Source organism: Salvelinus alpinus, chromosome 6 (assembly GCF_045679555.1).
Source record: "Salvelinus alpinus chromosome 6, SLU_Salpinus.1, whole genome shotgun sequence".
Classification (NCBI taxonomy): domain Eukaryota; kingdom Metazoa; phylum Chordata; class Actinopteri; order Salmoniformes; family Salmonidae; genus Salvelinus; species Salvelinus alpinus.
In genome coordinates this window covers 51216172-51235929 of record NC_092091.1, presented here as the reverse complement: position 1 = coordinate 51235929, position 19758 = coordinate 51216172, and the positions used below count along the sequence as shown (strand labels likewise).

Sequence of the window (19758 nt, the reverse complement as noted above, 5' to 3'; positions counted from 1 at the left end):
TCAGTCATGGTGTGGGGTGGCATTTCTTTGTGGGGCCGCACAGCCCTCCATGTGCTCGCCAGAGGTAGCCTGACTGCCATTAGGTACCGAGATGAGATCCTCAGACCCCTTGTGAGACCATATGCTGACATATGCACATTTGTGGCCTGCTGGAGGTCATTTTGCAGGGCTCTGGCAGTGCACCTCCTTGCACAAAGGCGGAGGTAGCGGTCCTGCTGCTGGGTTGTTGCCCTCCTACGGCCTCCTCCACGTCTCCTGATGTACTGGCCTGTCTCCTGGTAGCGCCTCCATGCTCTGGACACTACGCTGACAGACACAGCAAACCTTTTTGCCACAGCTCGCATTGATGTGCCATCCTGGATGAACTGCACTACCTGAGCCACTTGTGTGGGTTGTAGACTCCGTCTCATGCTACCACTAGAGTGAGAGCACCGCCAGCATTCAAAAGTGACCAAAACATCAGCCAGGAAGCATAGGAACTGAGAAGTTGTCTGTGGTCACCACCTGCAGAATCACTCCTTTTTTGGGGGTGTCTTGCTAATTGCCTATAATTTCCACCTTTTGTCTATTCCATTTGCACAACAGCATGTGAAATTTATTGTCAATCAGTGTTGCTTCCTAAGTGGACAGTTTGATTTCATAGAAGTGTGATTGACTTGGAGTTACATTGTGTTGTTTAAGTGTTCCCTTTATTTTTTTGAGCAGTGTATTATCATTCACAATGATGTTAAAAAAACTCTTTCCTACATTAACGTACAGCAGGCCAGGTACTTCTATGCATGCTCAGGCGTGCGCACGCGCTCCCTCAACATTATCAGGACAGAGAAACCAGACACATACTCATTGCTCACGTGGAGCATTTCAAACAAAAGACAATGAACAAATTATGAAATAAACAAAAACTTGTTTCTCACAAGTGTAGCAGGTTGTGAAATCCACAAACAATGTTTCCACTCCGAGAAAGAGAATGGTAAATGACTGTAATTAACACATACATTAAGATAAATAAATGTAACCAAATTAAGGGGATTAATGGTACATTTACTACTGGTGAAATATGTAAGGGGAAATTGATTTTAAAAAACTCAAACGGCAAACAATTGACACAACACAATGAATGGCAAGAACTGGCGGGAGACTCGCCTGTATCGTCACCACACCCCTCCCTTCTTGTCTCAACAAGACACATTATCTTCACACATCGTTTTGCTTTTCACTGACAGCCGGAACTCAATTATCAGCTAGGCCTATTGCAATGCGCGCTGCCCAAATTGTGGGCCTTCCAAATAGGCATGATGCCTATTTGCCTAAGCTAATGATCCTCAATTCCTCTTTGGTCAAGTCAAGCTTTCTGGTGAAGTATTTTGAATGATTTAAATTATTTATATGTACAGTAATTATATAATTTTGGCAAATGTATTTCCATTTACTTCCCTATTTGACCCACCACTATGCCATTACTCTCCTGTTCTAATGCATTACCATAATCTAAATGTGATTTCTGTCATTCTGAGCACCGTGGGTGGACACCCTTTCCTAATGGAAACCCTGGTCTGAGGGTGTGTTAGGGAATGATGCACACACACAGCACTCTCACCTCCACAGGGATGTCCCAGGTGAGTCTCTGAGGGGGTGGAGAGCTGCACCTCTCACTTACTGTGGCCGTCCTCTGTGTAACCCAGTTGGAAGTCATCTGTGGCCAGGGTGAACTAAGGACAAACAGAGCAGCCGTTACACACACATGTAGAGACACACGCAGAGACACACGCAGAGACACACGCAAAGACACACAAGATACTTAAAATAAGACTCAAAGTTCAGTGGCTTCCACATTCACAAAGAGTTTAGAAAACACAGAAGCTTTACCTGCAAAAACGAATAACAAACATGTTTATCACTTCTGGCCACTATCTGATTCAGCGAAGCCTGAGAATATCCAGTTTGGATAATAACTGGAACATCCTGATCTTGGCTATCCTCTATTTAACCACAGACACTTTTAGCCACATGTAACCACACACACACACACACAAAAATCTGCAAGATCAGATTATTCTAAATAAAACCAAGTGCTTGATCTCCATTGAGGACAGGTCATTTGGGCTGTCAAGGGGAATTCACCCATCTTTTTAACCTCTATCTCCAGCACCATACTAGTGTCTACACAATGTGAAAACGGCACATTTCTATGTTCTGTAGCTAAAAAGATAAGAAGAAAAGGTCCTAATAAAGTGCCACTTGATTATGCCTGTGTTTGACAGATAAACACTGTCGGCCCAAGAGTGCTCTGCATTCAGCCCATTCTTGTACACCACCACAGAGCAGGACTTATCAAACCACACACAAGAAAGAAAAAGAGAGAGAAAGAGAGAAAGAAAGAGAAAAAAGAGAGAAAAATAGACTGAAAGAGAGAGCGAGAAAACGAGAGAGAGAGAGAGAGAAAAAAAAATATTGATAGAGAGACAAAGAAAGAGAGAAAAAGAGAAAGAGAAAGAAAGCGAGAGAGAGCTATAGAGAGGGAGAGCGAAAGAGAAAGAGATGAGAAAGAGAGAGCGCGAAAGAGAGAGAGAGAAAGAAAGAGAGAGATAAAAAAAGAGTGAGTGAGAGAAAGAAAGAGTGAGTGAGAGAAAGAAAGAAAGAGTGAGCGAGAGAGCGAAAGAGAGCGAGAGAGCGAAAGAGAGCGAGAGCGAGAGAGAAAGAGAGCGAGAGAGAAAGAGAGCGAGAGAGAAAGAACAAGAGAGAAAGGGAAAAAGAGAGTGAAAGAGAAAGAGTGAAAGAGAGAGAGTGTGAAAGAGAACAAGAGAGAGCGAGCGAACGAGAGAGAGCGAGCGAGCGAGCGAAGAGAGAGAGAGAAAGAGAGAGAGTGAGAGAAAGAGAGTGAGAGAAAGGAAGCAAGAAAGAGTGTGAGAGAAAGAGCACGAGATAGGGCGAGAGAGAATGAGAAAGTGAGAGAGAGCGAGAAAGAAAGAGAGGAAGGGAAAAAGAGAACGAGAGAGAAAGGGAAAAAGAGAAAGAGAGAGATGAAAAGAGAAGAGAGTGAAAGAGAGTGAAAGAGAGCGAGCAAGAGAGAGCGAGAAAGAGGGAAAAACAGTGAGAGAGATAGAGAGTGAGATAGGGCGAGAGATAATGAGAAAGTGAGAGAGAGACAGAGAGAGCGAGAAAGAGGGAAAAAGAGAGTGAGAGAGAGAGCGAGAGAGAGCGAGATAGGGTGAGAGAGAATGAGAAAGTGAGAGCGAGACAGAGAGAGTGAGAGAGAGCGAGAGAAAAAGAGCGAAAGAGAGCGAAAGAGAGAGCGAGAGAGAGCGAGTGAGTGAGAGAGAGAGCGAGCGAGAGAGAGAGAGAGCGAGTGAGAGAGAGAGAGAGAGAGCGAGAGAGAGAGCGAGAGAGAGAGAGCGAGAGAGAGAGAGCGAGAGAGCGAGAGCGAGAGAGCGAGAGCGAGAGAGCGCGAGAGCGAGAGAGAATGAGAAAGTGAGAGCGAGACAGAGAGAGTGAGAGAGAGCGAGAGAAAAAGAGCGAAAGAGAGAGCGAGATTGAGAGAGAGAGAAAGAGAGAGAAAGAGAGAAAGAGAGTGAGAGAAAGAGGGAAAAAGACAGTGAGAGAAAGAGAGCGAGATAGGGCGAGAGAGAATGAGAAAGTGAGAGAGAGACAGAGAGAGCGAGAAAAAAAGAGCGAAAGAGAGTGAAAGGGAGAGAGAGAGCGAGAAAGAGAGAAAGAGAGAGAGAGAAAGAGAGTGAGAGAAAGAGAGCGAGAGAAAAAGAGCACGATAGAAAGAGAGTGAGAGAAAGAGCACGAGAGAGAAAGAGAGCGAGAGAAAGAGCACGAGAGAGAAAGAGAGAAAGAGAGAAAGAGCACGAGAGAGAAAGAGCACGAGAGAGAAAGAGAGCGAGATAGGGCAAGAGAGAGTGAGAAAGTGAAAGAGACAGAGAGAGCGAGAAAGAGAGCGAGAGAAAGAGAAAAGGAAAGAGAGAGAAAGAGAGAAAAAGAGATTAAGAGAGTGAAAGAGAGTGAGAGAAAGAAAGAGCGAGATAGAAAGAGAAAGGAAAGAGAAAAAGAGAAAGAGAAAGAGAAAGAGTGAGAGAGAAAGAGAAAGAGCGTGAAAGAGAGTGAGAGAAAGAGAGTGAGAGAGAGAAAGAGAAAAGGAAAGAAAGAGAAAGAGCGAGAGAGATAGAGAGTGAGAGAGAAGGAGAGAGCGAGAGCGAGAGAGAGAGCGAGAGAAAAAGAGTGAGAGAAAGAGAAAAGGAAAGAGAGAGAAGGAGAAAGAGAGTGAAAGAGAGTGAGAGAGAGAAAGAGAACGAGAGAGAAAGAGATAGATTAAAAGAGAAAGAGTGAAAGAGACAGTGAAAGAGTGAAAGAGAAAAGGAAAGAAAGAAAGAGGGTGAGAGAGATAGAGAAAGAGAGCGAGCGAGCGCGAGCAAGAGCGCGAGAAAGAGAAAAGGAAAGAAAGAAAAAGAGAGAGAAAGAGAACGAGAGAGAGAAAGCGAAAAGGAAAGAGAAAAGAGAGAGAGAGAGAGCGAAAAGGAAAGAGAAAAAGAGAAAGAAAGAGATAAAGAGTGAGAGAAATGACTGACAACACAGCTCTTAGCTCCCTCTGTAGATGCCTACTAGGGAACTTTTATTTGTATTGCTTTTAAATTACTTTTTAAAATCTTAACACTTTGTTCTAGCTAGCTATTTGTGTAGGTAGCTATCAAGTAAACACAATGATATAGTAACTTGTTGACTTAACTCTAGAATGCCTACTTCAAGTGTTTTAGTACTAGTCTGTAATCTCAGGACTTAACCTTTTGTGAAAGGTTGAAAGAGAGTGAGAGAGAAAGAGAATGAGAAAGAAAGATGGATTAAAAGAGAAAGAGAGTGAAAGAGAGAGAGTGAAAGAGTGAGAGAAAAGGAAAGAAAGAGAGAAAGAGCGAGAGAGAGCGAAAGAGAGCAAGAGAGAAAGAGAGCGAGAGAGAGAGAGAAAGAAGAAAGAGAAAAGAGAAGAAAGAGAAAAGAGAAAGAGTGAGAGAGAGAGCGAAAGAGAAAGTGAGAAAGAGAGACTTTTTGACTTTTGGTCTTTCTTTACTGAAACATTCTCATTTCATTTAAAACTCACCCCCCCTTAAAAATAAAAACCAAAAAATATATCCTGTACTGCATACATGTACCATACTCACCTTTCCATCTACCACATGATACAAACCACCATCACAATACCCAAAACAATACCCTCTCCTACAACCGTATATCCAAAACATCTTCCCCAGCTATACAGACAGCCCCCCAACACACCATATCTCCTCAAACATCTCCACACATTTTATCATTTTATAGAACTCAAACTCAACCCTACGGCGCGCAGAGACCATCCCATTAAACAATAGTAAAGGGTCTATCATCCCACCACCTTTGACCCTGTTCCTCCTTGTTAGCCAAATAGCTAACTTTGCCTGAGCAAAGAGAAAATTCAACAAAACACATTTGGCTTTCTCCTTACTCGAATACCTGTATCCCATTATAAACATCCCAACAGCAAAAACCACCCCCAACCTCTCACACAGACATTCCAGCAGAGACATTAATTAATGGCATTAACCTGGTGCACACAGAAAACACATGAATCACAGTTTCTTTCATTTGACAGAAAGGACACCCCAGCCCGATTCCCGGTTCAACCCGTGCCAACCAGCTGTTAGTGGCCAGGGCTCCATGAAGAACCCTCCACTGGAGTTCCCCTGACCTCTTTGGTACTGGGGGTTTGTAGAGCCCCCTCCATCTAAAACCCACCATACTCTCCACCCCACATACCCCCTGATGTGCCTTCACTCCTGTTAGGCTTCTAATGTTCCTAACCTTAACGCAGAGGTTGTAGAGGGCTTTTACCTCCCACACCCTCAAACTCACCCAGGCTCGGAGTGTTAAAATCTAACAAGTCCTCCAGACCCCCTTGCCAGTCTCCAGTCTCTGCCGTCACCTGCAGTGGACGAAACATTGGTGGCCCCTCTCCCTTTGGCCTCTCAAACACCCCCCTTACCGGCTCAGACAGTGCCTCCTGGACCTCCTCCAGGAATCTCTCCAGCAGACTAAGAGACGTTATTCCTGTTTGTTGCGCCAAGACCTCCGGGGTTTTCCACCCCTCCTCTCCCAGCAGTCTCAGGTCACCCAGCCTTTGTAAACCCGCTGCCATCAGTTGCCTCTGCAGGGTGGCCGACTGAACCGATCTCAAAGGGATGGCTGGGTTGTGTAAGATAGGCTCCTCCCACACCCACAGCCCAGGCTCCACACCCCCTTCCCGTGTGGACCTTAGCAGCTGCCAGGCCCTCAGCATTGCAGAGTAAAAATCTGAGAGACCTGCTGTACTCAGCCTCTCCAGCTTCATGAGGAACAGCTGCCGGTCCAACCCTAATCCGCCAGCTCTCCTCAGTAGCGTGCATGCTGGTTCCCTCCAGCCAACATCAGTATGGTACAGCAGTCTCTGCAACGCCTTTAGCCGGAAAGCAGCCATCCTGCTCTCCAGTTTCACCAGGCCCTGTCCTCCTTCGTGGACGGTCATGTACAACACTGCTGCCTTCAGCCAGTGATGGCCCGACCAAAATAAGTCCACCAGCTTGTGTTGCAGGTCTGCGAGCAGACCGGCGGGGGGGTTGAGGACAGCCAGTTTATGCCATAGGGAAGATGCCACCAGGTTGTTACCCTCCCTCTATATGACACTTGGAACAGGAGCCACCTCCACCTGGCCAGTCTTGACACCACTGCCTGTGACAGCCCCTCCCAGTTCTTCCTGACCCACCTCTCCGAGCCCAGGTACACCCCCAACACTTTAAGCCCTTCACAACCCCACTGCAAACCCACTGGAAGCAGAGGGGCCCTATCCCCCCATGCCCCACATAACAGAGCTTTGCTCTTACCCCAGTTTACCTTGGCTGATGAAGCTCTCTCGTACACCTTCAGACTGGTCTCTAGTGCCAGCATATCTTGACCATCCCTGCACCAGCACAGAGTAATGCCACAGGCCTCCAGTTCTTAAGTTCACACAAGTCCCCTTTTTTGGGCAGGAGAGTCAGAGCCGCCCGACGTCAGCTCATCTGCAACTCTCCTACCCCGACGCATTCACGCAACACGCAAAAGAAGTCCTGTCCAATTGTTCCCCCGAATTTTTTGTAAAACTCCACTGGGAGTCCATCGACCACCGGTGCACGACCGGGGGACATCTGGGTTACGGCCTCTGCCAGTTCATGTGACAACAGAGGAATGTCCATTTCATCCCTCTGTGCCCGAGAGAGCTTAGGGAGTCCTGCGATCAAGACTTGAGCACACATAGGATCACACACTTCTGCCCTATACAATTCAGTATAAAACTCCACAGTCCGCTCCCGCATCTCCCCCACCACAGAGGTCACCCGCCCATCAGACAGCCGTAGACAATGCATACCCTTGGCTTCACTGCTCTGTCTTTCCAAACCAAAGAAGAAGGAGCTGGGAGCATCCATCTCCTTGAGCATGGAGAACCTAGCTCTTACAAGTGCTCCCTTTGCTTTAACCTGGAAAAAACTGCCCAGGTCCCTACGTAATTCGGCTATATTAGCCTGGAGGCCTACATTGCCTTGCCCCACCATCTCTACCTCCCATCTCACTAATACACCGCTCTAGTTCCCCCAAATTAACGTTACTAGACATACAGTGTGCGTTACAGCCAGACTAGTGCCGCAATAATGGCGGACAAATCCGTTTACATTTTTCCACATAAATACGGAATAACATCATAAATAGCTCTTACTTTTGGACGAGCTTCCATCAGAATCTTGGGCAAGGTGTCCTTTGTCCAAAAGAATCGTTGCTTGGTTGTAAAACGTCGTCTTCAACTTCGGAATTAGCAGCTAACAATAGCTATGTGGCCACAACATGCCCAAATCCTCAAAACGCAATACTAAGGAAATTCCGAAAATAGCAATATACTCGTATAAACTGATATAACTCGGTTTAAAATAACTTCGTTATGATGTTTCTAACACCTATATCGAATTAAATTACAGACGGATATATCTAAGGCTGATAACTGAGCGTTTCAAAATGCCATCCTGAGGTCTTGCTTTGCGTAATGACGAATGTCGAAAAGAGAGCTCCTTTCGTTCCTTGGCCTTTTATAAGCTCTGAGAACTACGTAGAAACTCCATTCCACTTCTCATTGGTTACTGACATCCAGGGGAAGGCGGGTGCAGTTCATGTCGACCCATAGGATACATACAGAGCTTTAAACTGATCTGAGAACAGAGCCTCGTTTTCAGACCTTCGCAGTTCCTGTCATGAATTTCGCTGCAGAAAGAGTTCTGGTTCACCCACAGACATAATTCAAACGGTTTTAGAAACTAGAGATTGTTTTCTATCCAATAGTAATAATAATATGCATATTGTACGAGCAAGAATTGAGTACGAGGCAGTTTAATTTGGGAACGATAAATGTCCAAGTTGAAACAGCACCCCCTGTAGGGTCAAGAGGTTATTAACTTCTACTTGCTACGCATCCCGGATCCGGGAGCACCCCCCACAGTAAAAAAGCTGACTAGCATATCCTAGCATAGCGTCACAAGTAAATACTAGCATCTAAATATCATTAAATCACAAGTCCAAGACACCAGATGAAAGATACGCATCTTGTGAATCCAGCCATCATTTCTGATTTTTAAAATGTTTTACAGGGAAGACACAATATGTAAATCTATTAGCTAACCACGATAGCAAAAGACACAACTTTTTTTTCCCACCATTTTTTTCCTGCATGGGTAGCTATCACAATTTCGACCAAATAAAGATATATATAGCCACTAACCAAGAAACAACTTCATAAGATGACAGTTTGATAACATATTTATTGTATAGCATATGTTTTTTTAGAAAAATGTGCATATTTCAGGTATAAATCACAGTTCTACATTGCAGCTGCAATCTGAAATAGTGCCGAAGCTGCCAGAATAATTACAGAGACCAACGTCAAATACCTAATTACTCATCTTAAAACATTTCTGAAAAATACACAGCGTACAGCAAATGAAAGCCCAACATCTTGTGAATCCAGCCAATGTCAGATTTTTTAAGTGTTTTACAGCGAAAACACAATATAGCATTATATTAGCTTAGCACAATAGCCAGAAACACAAGCAATTTACCAGCAGCACAGGTTAGCGATCGTAACAATACAGCAAAATATATATAATTTTTGACTAACCTTGATATACTTCATCAGATGACAGTCCTGTAACATCATATTACACAATGCATATAGGTTTTGTTCGAAAATGTGCATATTTAGCAGCACAAATCGTGGTTATACAATGTGATCAGTGGCAACAGGTCATGCATTCTGGCCGGCGCCATCTTGGAAAAGCACCTAATCTAATCAATAAATAATCGTAAACTTGACTAAAAAATACAGGTTGGACAGCAAATGAAAGATGCATTAGTTATTAACCTGTTTGGGCTGCAGGGGCAGTATTGAGTAGCCTGGATAAAAGTTGCCCATTTCAAACGGCCTCGTACTCAATTCTTGCTCGTACAATATGCATATTATTATTACTATTGGATAGAAAACACTCTCTAGTTTCTAAAACCGTTTGAATTATATCTGTGAGTAAAACAGAACTCATTTGGCAGCAAACTTCCTGACAGGAAGTGGAAAATCTGAAATCGATGCTCTGTTCTAGGGCCTGCCTATAAATGTGCTTGATATTTATTAGTATACATGCACTTCATACGCCTTCCACTAGATGTCAACAGGCAGTGAGAGAAGAAATGGAGTGTATAACATGATCTGAGGTCGAATAAAAGCTCTTGGCATGACGTAACCCCAATTTCCTGTTTTCTGGAACGCGCGAGAAGGGACCTGGTATTGCCTTCTGTAAAGCTGTCGTTATAGACGACTAATATCTCCGGCTTTGATTTTATTTGATAAATGTGACAATATCATCGTAAAGTATGTTTTTTCAATATAGTTTTATTAGATTATTGAAATTTTTTCGGGACGTTAGGCGTGTTGCTTTGTCTGCGTTTGTTCACGAAGGAGAGCTTCGCGCCACTTTGCTAGCTTTCCGTGCTAATTGACTGGAGAAGAGGACATTCTAAAACCAAACAACGATTGTTCCCGACAAAGGACCCCTTGTACAACATTCTGATGGAAGATCATCAAAAGTAGGACCCATTTTATGATGCTATTTCATATATCTGTCGAACATGTGTACTAGTAGTTTGCGCCCAGATTTTGGGCACTCTCTCGCTATAACTAAGCTGGATGTCGTAATGAAGTTATTTTTAGAATTCTAACACGGCGATTGCATTAAGAACTAGTGTATCTATCATTTCCTATACAACATGTATTTTTTAGTAACGTTTATGAATAGTTATTTGGTCAGAATAGTTGAGTGTCATAAAAATATCCGCACATTCTGGGAAAAAGATGCTACGTTAGCACAATGTATAACCACTGATTTCAGCTCTAAATATGCACATTTTCGAACAAAACATAAGTGTATGTATAACCTGATGTTATAGGACTGTCATCTGATGAAGCTTATCAAGGTTAGTCAAAAATTATATATCTTTTGCTGGTTTGTTACGATCGCTAACTTTTGCTGCTGGTAAATGGCTTGTGTTTCTGGCTATTGTGGTAAGCTAATATAATGCTATATTGTGTTTTCGCTCTAAACACTTAAGAAATCGGAAATATTGGCTGGAATCACAAGATGCTTGTCTTTCATTTGCTGTACACCATGTATTTTTCAGAAATGTTTTATGATGAGTATTTAGGTATTTCACGTTGGTGTCTGTAATTACTCTGGCTGCTTCGGTGCTATTTGTGACGGTAGCTGTGATGGTAGTGTCACGTTCCTGACCTGTTTTCCTTTGTTTTGTATTCATTTTAGTTGGTCAGGGCGTGAGTTGGGTGGGTTTGTCTATGTTTGTATTTCTATGTTGGGAGTTTGTGTTCGGCCTGGTATGATTCTCAATCAGAGACAGCTGTCAATCGTTGTCCCTGATTGAGAGTCATACTTAGGCAGCCTGGGTTTCACCTGTGTTTTGTGGGTGTTTGTTTCCTGTGTCAGTGTTTGGACCACACAGGACTGTTTAAGGTTAGTCACGTTTGTTATTTTGTAGGTTTAAGTGTTTTCTTGTTGTTTCATTAAATCATGAACACTTAACTCTCCGCATCTTGGTCTGATCCATGCTCCTCCTCGTCTGAGGAGGAGAACGACATTGACAGCCTTAACAGAAACACCCACCACAACAGGACCAAGCGGATTGAGGAAGGAAGGCAAGAACAACAGCAATGGGGAAAAGAGGAATGGACTTGGGAGGAGATCCTGGACGGCAAAGGACCCTGGACTCAGCCAGGGGAATATCGCCGTCCCAAAGCGGAGCTGGAGGCAGCGAAAGCGGAGAGGAGGTTCTATGAGGCAAAAGCACGTAAGAGCGGCTGGAAGCCCGAGAGGCTCACCCAAAAATTTCTTGGGGGGGGGGTAAAGGGGAGTGTGGCGAAGCCGGGTTGGATACCTGAGCCAACTCCCCGGGCTTGCCGTGGAGTGAGAGGGCGTCGTACTGGTCAGACACCGTGTTATGCGGTAAAGCGCACGGTGTCCCCAGTACGCGTGCTTAGCCCAGTGCGGGCTATTCCACCTTGCCGCACTGGGAGGGCTAGGTTGGGCATCGAGCCGGATGCCATGAAGCCGGCCCAACGTATCTGGCCTCCAGTACGTCTCCTCGGGCCAGCGTACATGGCACCAGCCTTATAGGGGGTGTCCCCGGTTCGCCTGCATAGCCCAGTGCGGGCTATTCCACCTCGCCGCACTGGCAGGGCTACGGGGACCATTCAACCTGGTAAGGTTGGAGAGGCTCGGTGCTCAAGAGCGCGTGTCCTCCTTCACGGTCCGGTATATCCGGCGCCACCTTCCCACCCCAGCCCAGTACCATCAGTGCCGACACCACGCACCAGGCTTCCAGTGCATCTCCAGAGCCCTGTTCCTCCTCCACGCACTCTCCCTATGGTGCGTGTCTCCAGCCCAGTGCCTCCAGTTCCGGTACCACGCACCAGGCCTATAGTGCGTCTCAGCCGGCCAGAGTCTGCCGTCTGCCCAGCGGTGCCTGAACGGCCCGTCTGCCCAGCGGTGCCTGAACTGCCCGTCTGCCCAGCGGTGCCTGAACTGCCCGTCTGCCCAGCGGTGCCTGAACTGCCCGTCTGCCCAGCGGTGCCTGAACTGCCCGTCTGCCCAGCGGCGCCTGAACTGCCCGTCTGCCCAGCGGCGCCTGAACTGCCCGTCTGCCCAGCGGCGCCTGAACCGCCCGTCTGCCAAGCGCCATCTGAGCCATCCGTCTCCCCAGCGCCGTCTGAGCCATCCGTCTCCCCAGCGCCGTCTGAGCCATCCGTCTCCCCAGCGCCGTCTGAGCCATCCGTCTGTCCCGAGCCGTTAGAGCCAGTCGTCAGTCAGGATCTGCCAGGGCCGCCAACCAGACAGGATCTGCCAGAGCCGCCAACCAGACAGGATCTGCCAGAGACGCCAACCAGACAGGATCTGCCAGAGCTGCCAACCAGACAGGATCTGCGGGAGCCGTCAGCCAGTCATGAGCGTCCAGAGCCGTCCAGCCAGGACCAGCCAGAGCCGTCCAGCCAGGATCCGCCAGAGCCTTCCGCCAGCCAGGATCCTCCAGAGCCTTCCGCCAGCCAGGATCCTCCAGAGCCTTCCGCCAGCCAGGATCCGCCAGAGCCTTCCGCCAGCCAGGATCCGCCAGAGCCTTCCGCCAGCCAGGATCCTCCAGAGCCTTCCGCCAGCCAGGATCCTCCAGAGCCTTCCGCCAGCCAGGATCCGCCAGAGCCAGCCAGCCAGGATCCGCCCCTCAGTCCGGTGCTGCCCCTCAGTCAGGTGCTACCCCTCAGTCTGCTACTGCTCTTTAGTATAGGGGGATTGACATGGAGGGTGGACATTTTGAGGAGGCCACGGAAGCGGGGGTTGACTATGGTGGGGTGGGGACCACGACCAGCGCCAGAGCCGCCACCGTGGACAGACGCCCACCCAGACCCTCCCCTAGACTTTGTGCTGGTGCGCCCGGAGTTCGCACCTTAAGGGGGGGGTTCTGTCACGTTCCTGACCTGTTTTCCTTTGTTTTGTATTCATTTTAGTTGGTCAGGGCGTGAGTTGGGTGGGTTTGTCTATGTTTGTATTTCTATGTTGGGAGTTTGTGTTCGGCCTGGTATGATTCTCAATCAGAGACAGCTGTCAATCGTTGTCCCTGATTGAGAGTCATACTTAGGCAGCCTGGGTTTCACCTGTGTTTTGTGGGTGTTTGTTTCCTGTGTCAGTGTTTGGACCACACAGGACTGTTTAAGGTTAGTCACGTTTGTTATTTTGTAGGTTTAAGTGTTTTCTTGTTGTTTCATTAAATCATGAACACTTACCTCTCCGCATCTTGGTCTGATCCATGCTCCTCCTCGTCTGAGGAGGAGAACGACATTGACAGCCTTAACAGGTAGCTGCAATGTAAAACTGATTTATACCTCAAATATGCAGATTTTTCGAACAAAACATAGATTTATTGTATAACATGTTATAAGACTGTCATCTGATGAAGTTGTTTCTTGGTTGGTTCTTGGTTAGTTAGGTTGGTTTTGTGCATGCTACCTGTGCTGTGAAAAATGTCTGTCCTTTTTTGTATTTGGTGGTGAGCTAACATAAATATACGTGGTGTTTTCGCTGTAAAACATTTAAAAAATCGGACACGTTGGCTGGATTCACAAGATGTTTATCTTTCATTTGCTGTATTGGACTTGTTAATGTGTGAAAGTTAAATATTTCAAAAAAATATATTTTGAATTTCGCACCCTGCACTTGAAGTGGCTGTTGTCATATTGTGCCCGGCTTCGGGCTTGCAGCCCAAAGAAGTTTAATGATGTCCCTTAACACTCCCACTGACACTGAATGAGGCTCTTCCCCATTTCTGTCTTTTGTAAAATCCATTGTACAGTTCCAGTCCCCTCCGACCACCAGCGTCTCCTCAGGCGCTACCTGTGAGAGTTCCTGTCTAAGACTCCCAAATAGAACCCCTCTTTCTCTCCCTGTGTTAGGCGCATACACATTTATAAAGACAAAACCCATGTTGTTAATTTCTGCTTTAACAACAAAAAGCCAACCCTTACACACCTCCTTTGAGGAGCAAATTTTTACAGACAGACCCGGTGCAAAAAGGACTGCCACCCCTGCACTAAGATTTGTCCCATGGCTCAACACACTTGCCCCTTTCCACCAGAGCCCCCAATCGACTTCATTCACCACATCACTATGCGTCTCCTGCAGAAACAACACCTGTACTTTTTTTTTTTTACATATTCACCCAACACACTCCTCTTTCCCGCATCTCTGGCGCCATTTATATTGAGCGAGCCTACCCGAAGAGTCTCCATAAGAAGTGGGAGAAAAGCCAGCAGAGAAATAGACCAATAGCAAAGCTCAAAAATCCCCAGTGTCAGAAAGAAATTAAACATTTAAACAGTGTCTGAAGGTAAACCTTTACGCACTGTTGTGACCCACTTCCTCAACCTAAACCGTTTCTTGGGTGAGAGGACACCATGCCCCTCATTTCTCATAGCATGTTGTACTTATCTTACAAACTTTCTAGGATCAGAAAAAAAAGCCTCAAGATGAACTTTTTTCCCCTTAGTCTCATTCAGGAACCTTGTCAATTCTCTCAACGTGTACTTAGACCCCTCTGCTTGACTGGCTGTCAGCTCCGGGCCCATCCTCTTCCTCAGACTCACTTTCCTCCTCATCTCTATCTCCCACCCTGACCACCTGCCCTTTCTCTCTGGTTAGGGCCTCACCCACAGCAACATTTCCATGGTGCCTTTGTCCACACCCTTTTTCCTTTTCCGCTTGACACCCTCCTCCTCCCCCCTAATCTCTTACACTTCCCCACTATACTCTCCTCATCCACTAGAATAACCTGACTAGACCCAGTATCATCTACACCACCCTCCATAGCATGACTAGGCCCAGCATCATCTACACCACCCTCCATAGCATAACTATGCCCAGCCTCAGCTACCCCACCATCTCTATCCTGACTAGACCCAGCCTCCGCTATACCACCATCTCTAGCCTGATTAGGCCCAGCCTCTGCTGTCTGCATCTCCTTACCCCCTGCACTTTGACCTCGATTTCCCCCACTGGCGCTTGTACCCTCACCTTGTCTACGGCCTTTATGTGGGCACGCAAAGCTCTTATGCCCCAAATCCCTATCTGTGCTGGCAAACCCTGCATAGAGCCCCTCCCCATGCCTCACTTTAAAGTGCACATTTAGCTGTTGCTCATTGCCTCCGGAACGAAACAACGTGCTTAACGGCATCTGCCTGAAAGCCTGCTGACAGTACACGAAAACCGCTAACAAACTTACCAAAACAACTCAGCTCTTTCCTGATTTGATCATCCGTAATAAACGGAGGCAAATTTGCCACTACCATTCTTGTTGAAGGGGTAGAGAGAGGTGAAATTGACACCAACGCATCCCTTACAAATATCCCGCTAGCAATTAGCCTACCAACCAAATTAGCTCTTTTCATGAACACAACCACAGCTTTGTTCATTCTAGAAGCAGAATGTATAAATTCAGCTCCTACCTGTTCACTGACCGCGAGCAGAACCTCCACCTTAACTCCGTTCTCAGGAACACACCTGAATCCATGCCGTATCGACAGCGTCTCCTCCGCGCTAGGCTGAGAAGCCATCGAGCACACCACACCTTCCAAACCCCAGGAAAGTTACTCTGTCCTCTTCCACCCTAACTTTGAAAAAACTGTGGATACCGCTAAAACAAATATTGCATTAACCTTCCATCATAGAAAATAACATGTAAAGAAAAGAATCAAGAAAGTTAGTTAGGATAGAGCCTTCCACACCAAACACTCAAACTCCAAAAACACCCAGCATGCACTGCGAGAGAGAGAGAGAGAGAGAGAAGAAAGAGAAAGAGTGAGAGTGAGTGAAAAAGAGAGAGAGAGAAAGAGAAAAGGAAAGAAAACGAGAGAGAAAGAGAGCGAGAGAGCAAGAGAGAGCGAAAGAAAAAGAGAGAGAAAGAGAGCAAGAGAAAGAGACCAAGAGAGAAAGAGAGCGAGCGAGAGCGAGAGAGAGAGAGAGAGAGAGCGAGAGAGAGAGAAAGAGCGAGAGAGAGCGAGAGAGAGCGAGAGAGAGCGAGAGAGAGCGAAAGAGCGAGAGAGCGAGAGAGCGAGAGAGAGCGAGCGAGAGCGAGAGAGAGCGAGCGAGAGCGAGAAAGAGCGAGAGAGAAAAGAGAAAGATAGAGAAAGAGAGAGAGAGAGAAAGAGAGCAAGAGAGCAAGAGAAAAAGAGCGAGAGTGAGAGAAAAAGAGAGAGAGAGAGTGAGAGAGAGAGAAAAGGAAAGAGAGAGTGAGAGAAGAGAGAGAGAAAGAAAGAGAGTGAGAGAGAAAAAGAGAAAGAAAGAGAGTGAGAGAGAAAAAGAGAAAGAAAGAGAGTGAGAGAGAAAAAGAGAAAGAAAGAGAGTGAGAGAGAAAAAGAGAAAGAAAGAGAGTGAGAGAGAAAAAGAGAAAGAAAGAGAGTGAGAGAGAAAAAGAGAAAGAGAGAGAGAAAGACAGAAAGAGAGTGAGAGAGAGAGAGAAAGAGTGAGAGAGAGAGAAAGAGAAAGAGAAAGAGAGAGAGAAAGAGAAAAGGAAAGAAAGAAAGAGCGAGAGAGAAAGAGAGTGAGAGAGTGAGAGAGAGCGAAAGAGAAAGAGAGAGAAAGAGCGAGAGAGAGCGAAAGAGAGCAAGAGAAAGAGAAAGAGAGAGAAGAGAAAAGAGAAAGAGAGTGAGAGCGAGAGAGAAAAGGAAAGAGAGAGTGAGAGAGAGAGTGAAAGAGCGAGAGAAAGAGAGAGAGAAAGAGCGAGAGAAAGAGCGAGAGAAAGAGCGAGAGAGAAATGGAAAGAGAGAGTGAGAGAACGAGAGAGGAGAGAGAACGAGAGAGTGAAAGAGAGATAAAGAGAAAAGGAAAGAAAGGGAGCGAGAGAGGAAGAGTGAGAGAGAGAGCGAAAGAGAGAAAGAGAGCGAGAGAGAGTGAGGGAGAAAGAGAGAGAGAAAAGAGAAAGAAAGAGAGAGTGAGAGAAAGAGAGCGAGAGAGTGAGAGAGAGCGAAAGAGAAACAGCGAGAAAGAGAAAGAGCGAGAGAGAGTGAAAGAGAGCAAGAGAGAGTGAGAGCAAGAGAGAAAAGGAAAGAGAGTTAGAGAGAAAAAGAGAGAGAGAGAAAGAGAGTGAGAGAGAGAGAGTGAAAGAGAGAGTGAGTGAGAGAGAGAGAGTGAAAGAGAGAGTGAGTGAGAGAGAGAGAGTGAAAGAGAGAGTGAGAGAGAGAGTGAGAGTGAAAGAGAGAGTGAGAGCGAGAGAAAGAGCGAGAGAAAGAGCGAGAGAAAGAGCGAGAGAAAGAGCGAGAGAAAGAGCGAGAGAGAAAAGGAAAGAGAGAGAAGAGAGAGAAAAAGAGAAAGAGAGAGAAGAGAGAGAAAAAGAGAAAGAGAGAGAGAAAAAGAGAAAGAGAGAGAGAGAAAAAGAGAAAGAGAGAGAGAGAAAAAGAGAAAGAGAGAGAGAAAAAGAGAAAGAGAGAGAGAGAAAGAGAGAAAGAGAAAAAGAGAAAGAGAGAGAGAAAAAAAGAGAAAGAGAAAGGGAGAAAGAGAAAGAGTGAAAAAGAGAGAGAGAGAAAGAGAAAAGGAAAGAAAGAGAGCGAGAGAGTGAGAGAGAGAGCGAAAGAGAAAGAGAGAGAGAGAGAGTGAAAGAGAGAGTGAGAGTGAAAGAGAGAGTGAGAGTGAAAGAGAGAGTGAGAGCAAGAGCGAGCGAGAGAGAGCGAGAGAGCGAGAGAAAGAGCGAGAGAAAGAGCGAGAGAAAGAGCGAGAGAAAGAGCGAAAGAGAGAGAAGAGAGAGAACGAGGGAGAAAAAGAGAAAGAGAGAGAGAGAAAGAGTGAAAGAGAGAGAGAGAGAGAAAGAGAAAAGGAAAGAAAGAGAGCGAGCGAGAGAGTAAGAGAGTGAGAGAGTGAGAGAGAGAGCGAAAGAGAAAGAGAGCGAGAGAGCGAAAGAGAGCGAGAGAGAGTGAGGGAGAAAGAGAAAGAGAAAAGAGAAATAAAGAGAGAGTGAGAGAAAGAGAGCGAGAGAGAAAGAGAGTGAGAGAGAGAGAGCGAAAGAGAAAGAGAAAGAGCGAGAGCGAAAGAGAGCAAGAGAGAGAGAGAGAGAAGAAAGAAAAGAGAAAGAGAGTGAGAGCGAGAGAGCGAGAGAGGGCGAGAAAGAGAGAGAGCGAGGGAGCGATGGATTGAGAGATTGAGAGAGAGAGAGAAAGAGCGAGAGAGCGAGAGAGAAAAGGAGAGAGTGAGAGAATGAGAGAGGAGAGAAAAAGAGAGAGAGAGAAAGAGAGAGCGAGAGAGAAAGATAAAGAGAGAGCGAGAGAAAGAGAAAGAGAGAGCGAGAGAAAGAGAAAGAGAGAGCGAGAGAGAAAGAGAAAGAAAGAGAGAAAAGAGAAAGAAAGAGAAAAGAGAAAGAAAGAGAGAGAGAGTGAGAGAAAGAGAGCTAGAGAGAAAGAGAGATAGAGAGCGAGAGAGAGCGAGAGAGATAGAGAGCGATAGAGAGCGAGAGAGAAAGAGAGATAGAGTGAGAGAAAGAGCGAGAGAGAAAGAGAGCGAGAGAATGAGAGAGAAAATGGAAGAGAGAAAGAGAAAAGGAAAGAAAAAGAGAGAGTGAGAGAATGAGAGAGAAAAAGAGAAGAGAGAGAGGAAGAGAGAGCGAGAGAGAAAGAGAGTGAGAGAGAAAAGGAAAGAAAGAGAGCGAGAGACAAAGAGCGAAAGAGATAGCGAGCGAGCGAGGGGAAGAGAAAGAGAATGACAGAGTGACAGAGTGATAGAGAGCGAGAGAGAATGAAAGAAATAGAGAGAATGAAAGAAAGAGAAAGAGAGAGAGCGAGAGAGAGCCAGAGAGAGAGAGTGAGAGCGAGAGAGAGAACGCGTGAGAGAAAAAGAGAGAAAGAGAGAGAGAAAGAAGGAGAAAGAAAGAGAGAGAGAAAGGAGAAAGAGAGAGGGAGAAAGAAAGAAAGAGTGACAGAGTGAAAGAGAGAGTGATAGAGAGAGTGATAGAGAAAAATAAAAAGAAAGAGAAGAAAGAGAGAGAAAGAGAAGATAAAGAAAGAAAGAAAGAAAGAAAGAAAGAGGAAGTATGTTGGCAATATTGACACAATGTTTTTCATGCCAATAAAGCAGCTTGAATTTGAATTTGAATTTAAAAGAGAAAGAGAGAAAAAGAGAAAGAGAGAAAAAAGAGTGAAAGAGAACAAAAGAGAAAGAAAGAGTGAGAAAGAGCAAGAGTGAAAGAGCAAGAGTGAAAGAGCAAGAGTGAAAGAGCAAGAGAAAAAGAAGATAAAGACTGAAAGAAAGACAATGAGAGAGTGAGGAAGAGAAAAGGAGAAAAAGAAAGAGTAAGAGAGAGTAAGAGAAAGAGAAAGGGAGAAAAAGAGAGAAAGAGAAAATGAAAGAGAGAGAGAAAAAGAAAGAGTAAGAGAGAGTAAGAGAAAGGGAGAAAAAGAGAGAAAGAGAGAAATTTGTAATGTCTTTATTGTTTTGAAACTTCTGTATGTGTAATGTTTACTGTTAATTTGTATTGTTTATTTCACTTTTGTATAATATCTACCTCACTTGCTTTGGCAATGTTAACACATGTTTCCCATGCCAATAAAGCCCCTTGAATTGAATTGAATTGAATTGAGAAAAATAAGAAAGA

At 45.6% G+C, this 19758-nt stretch overlaps 1 pseudogene; it reads right to left on the bottom strand.

Annotated features, from left to right (window-relative positions):
* LOC139578863 (carnitine O-palmitoyltransferase 1, liver isoform-like) overlaps positions 1–19758 on the bottom strand; it is a 64989-nt pseudogene that overhangs the window by 19228 nt on the left and 26003 nt on the right.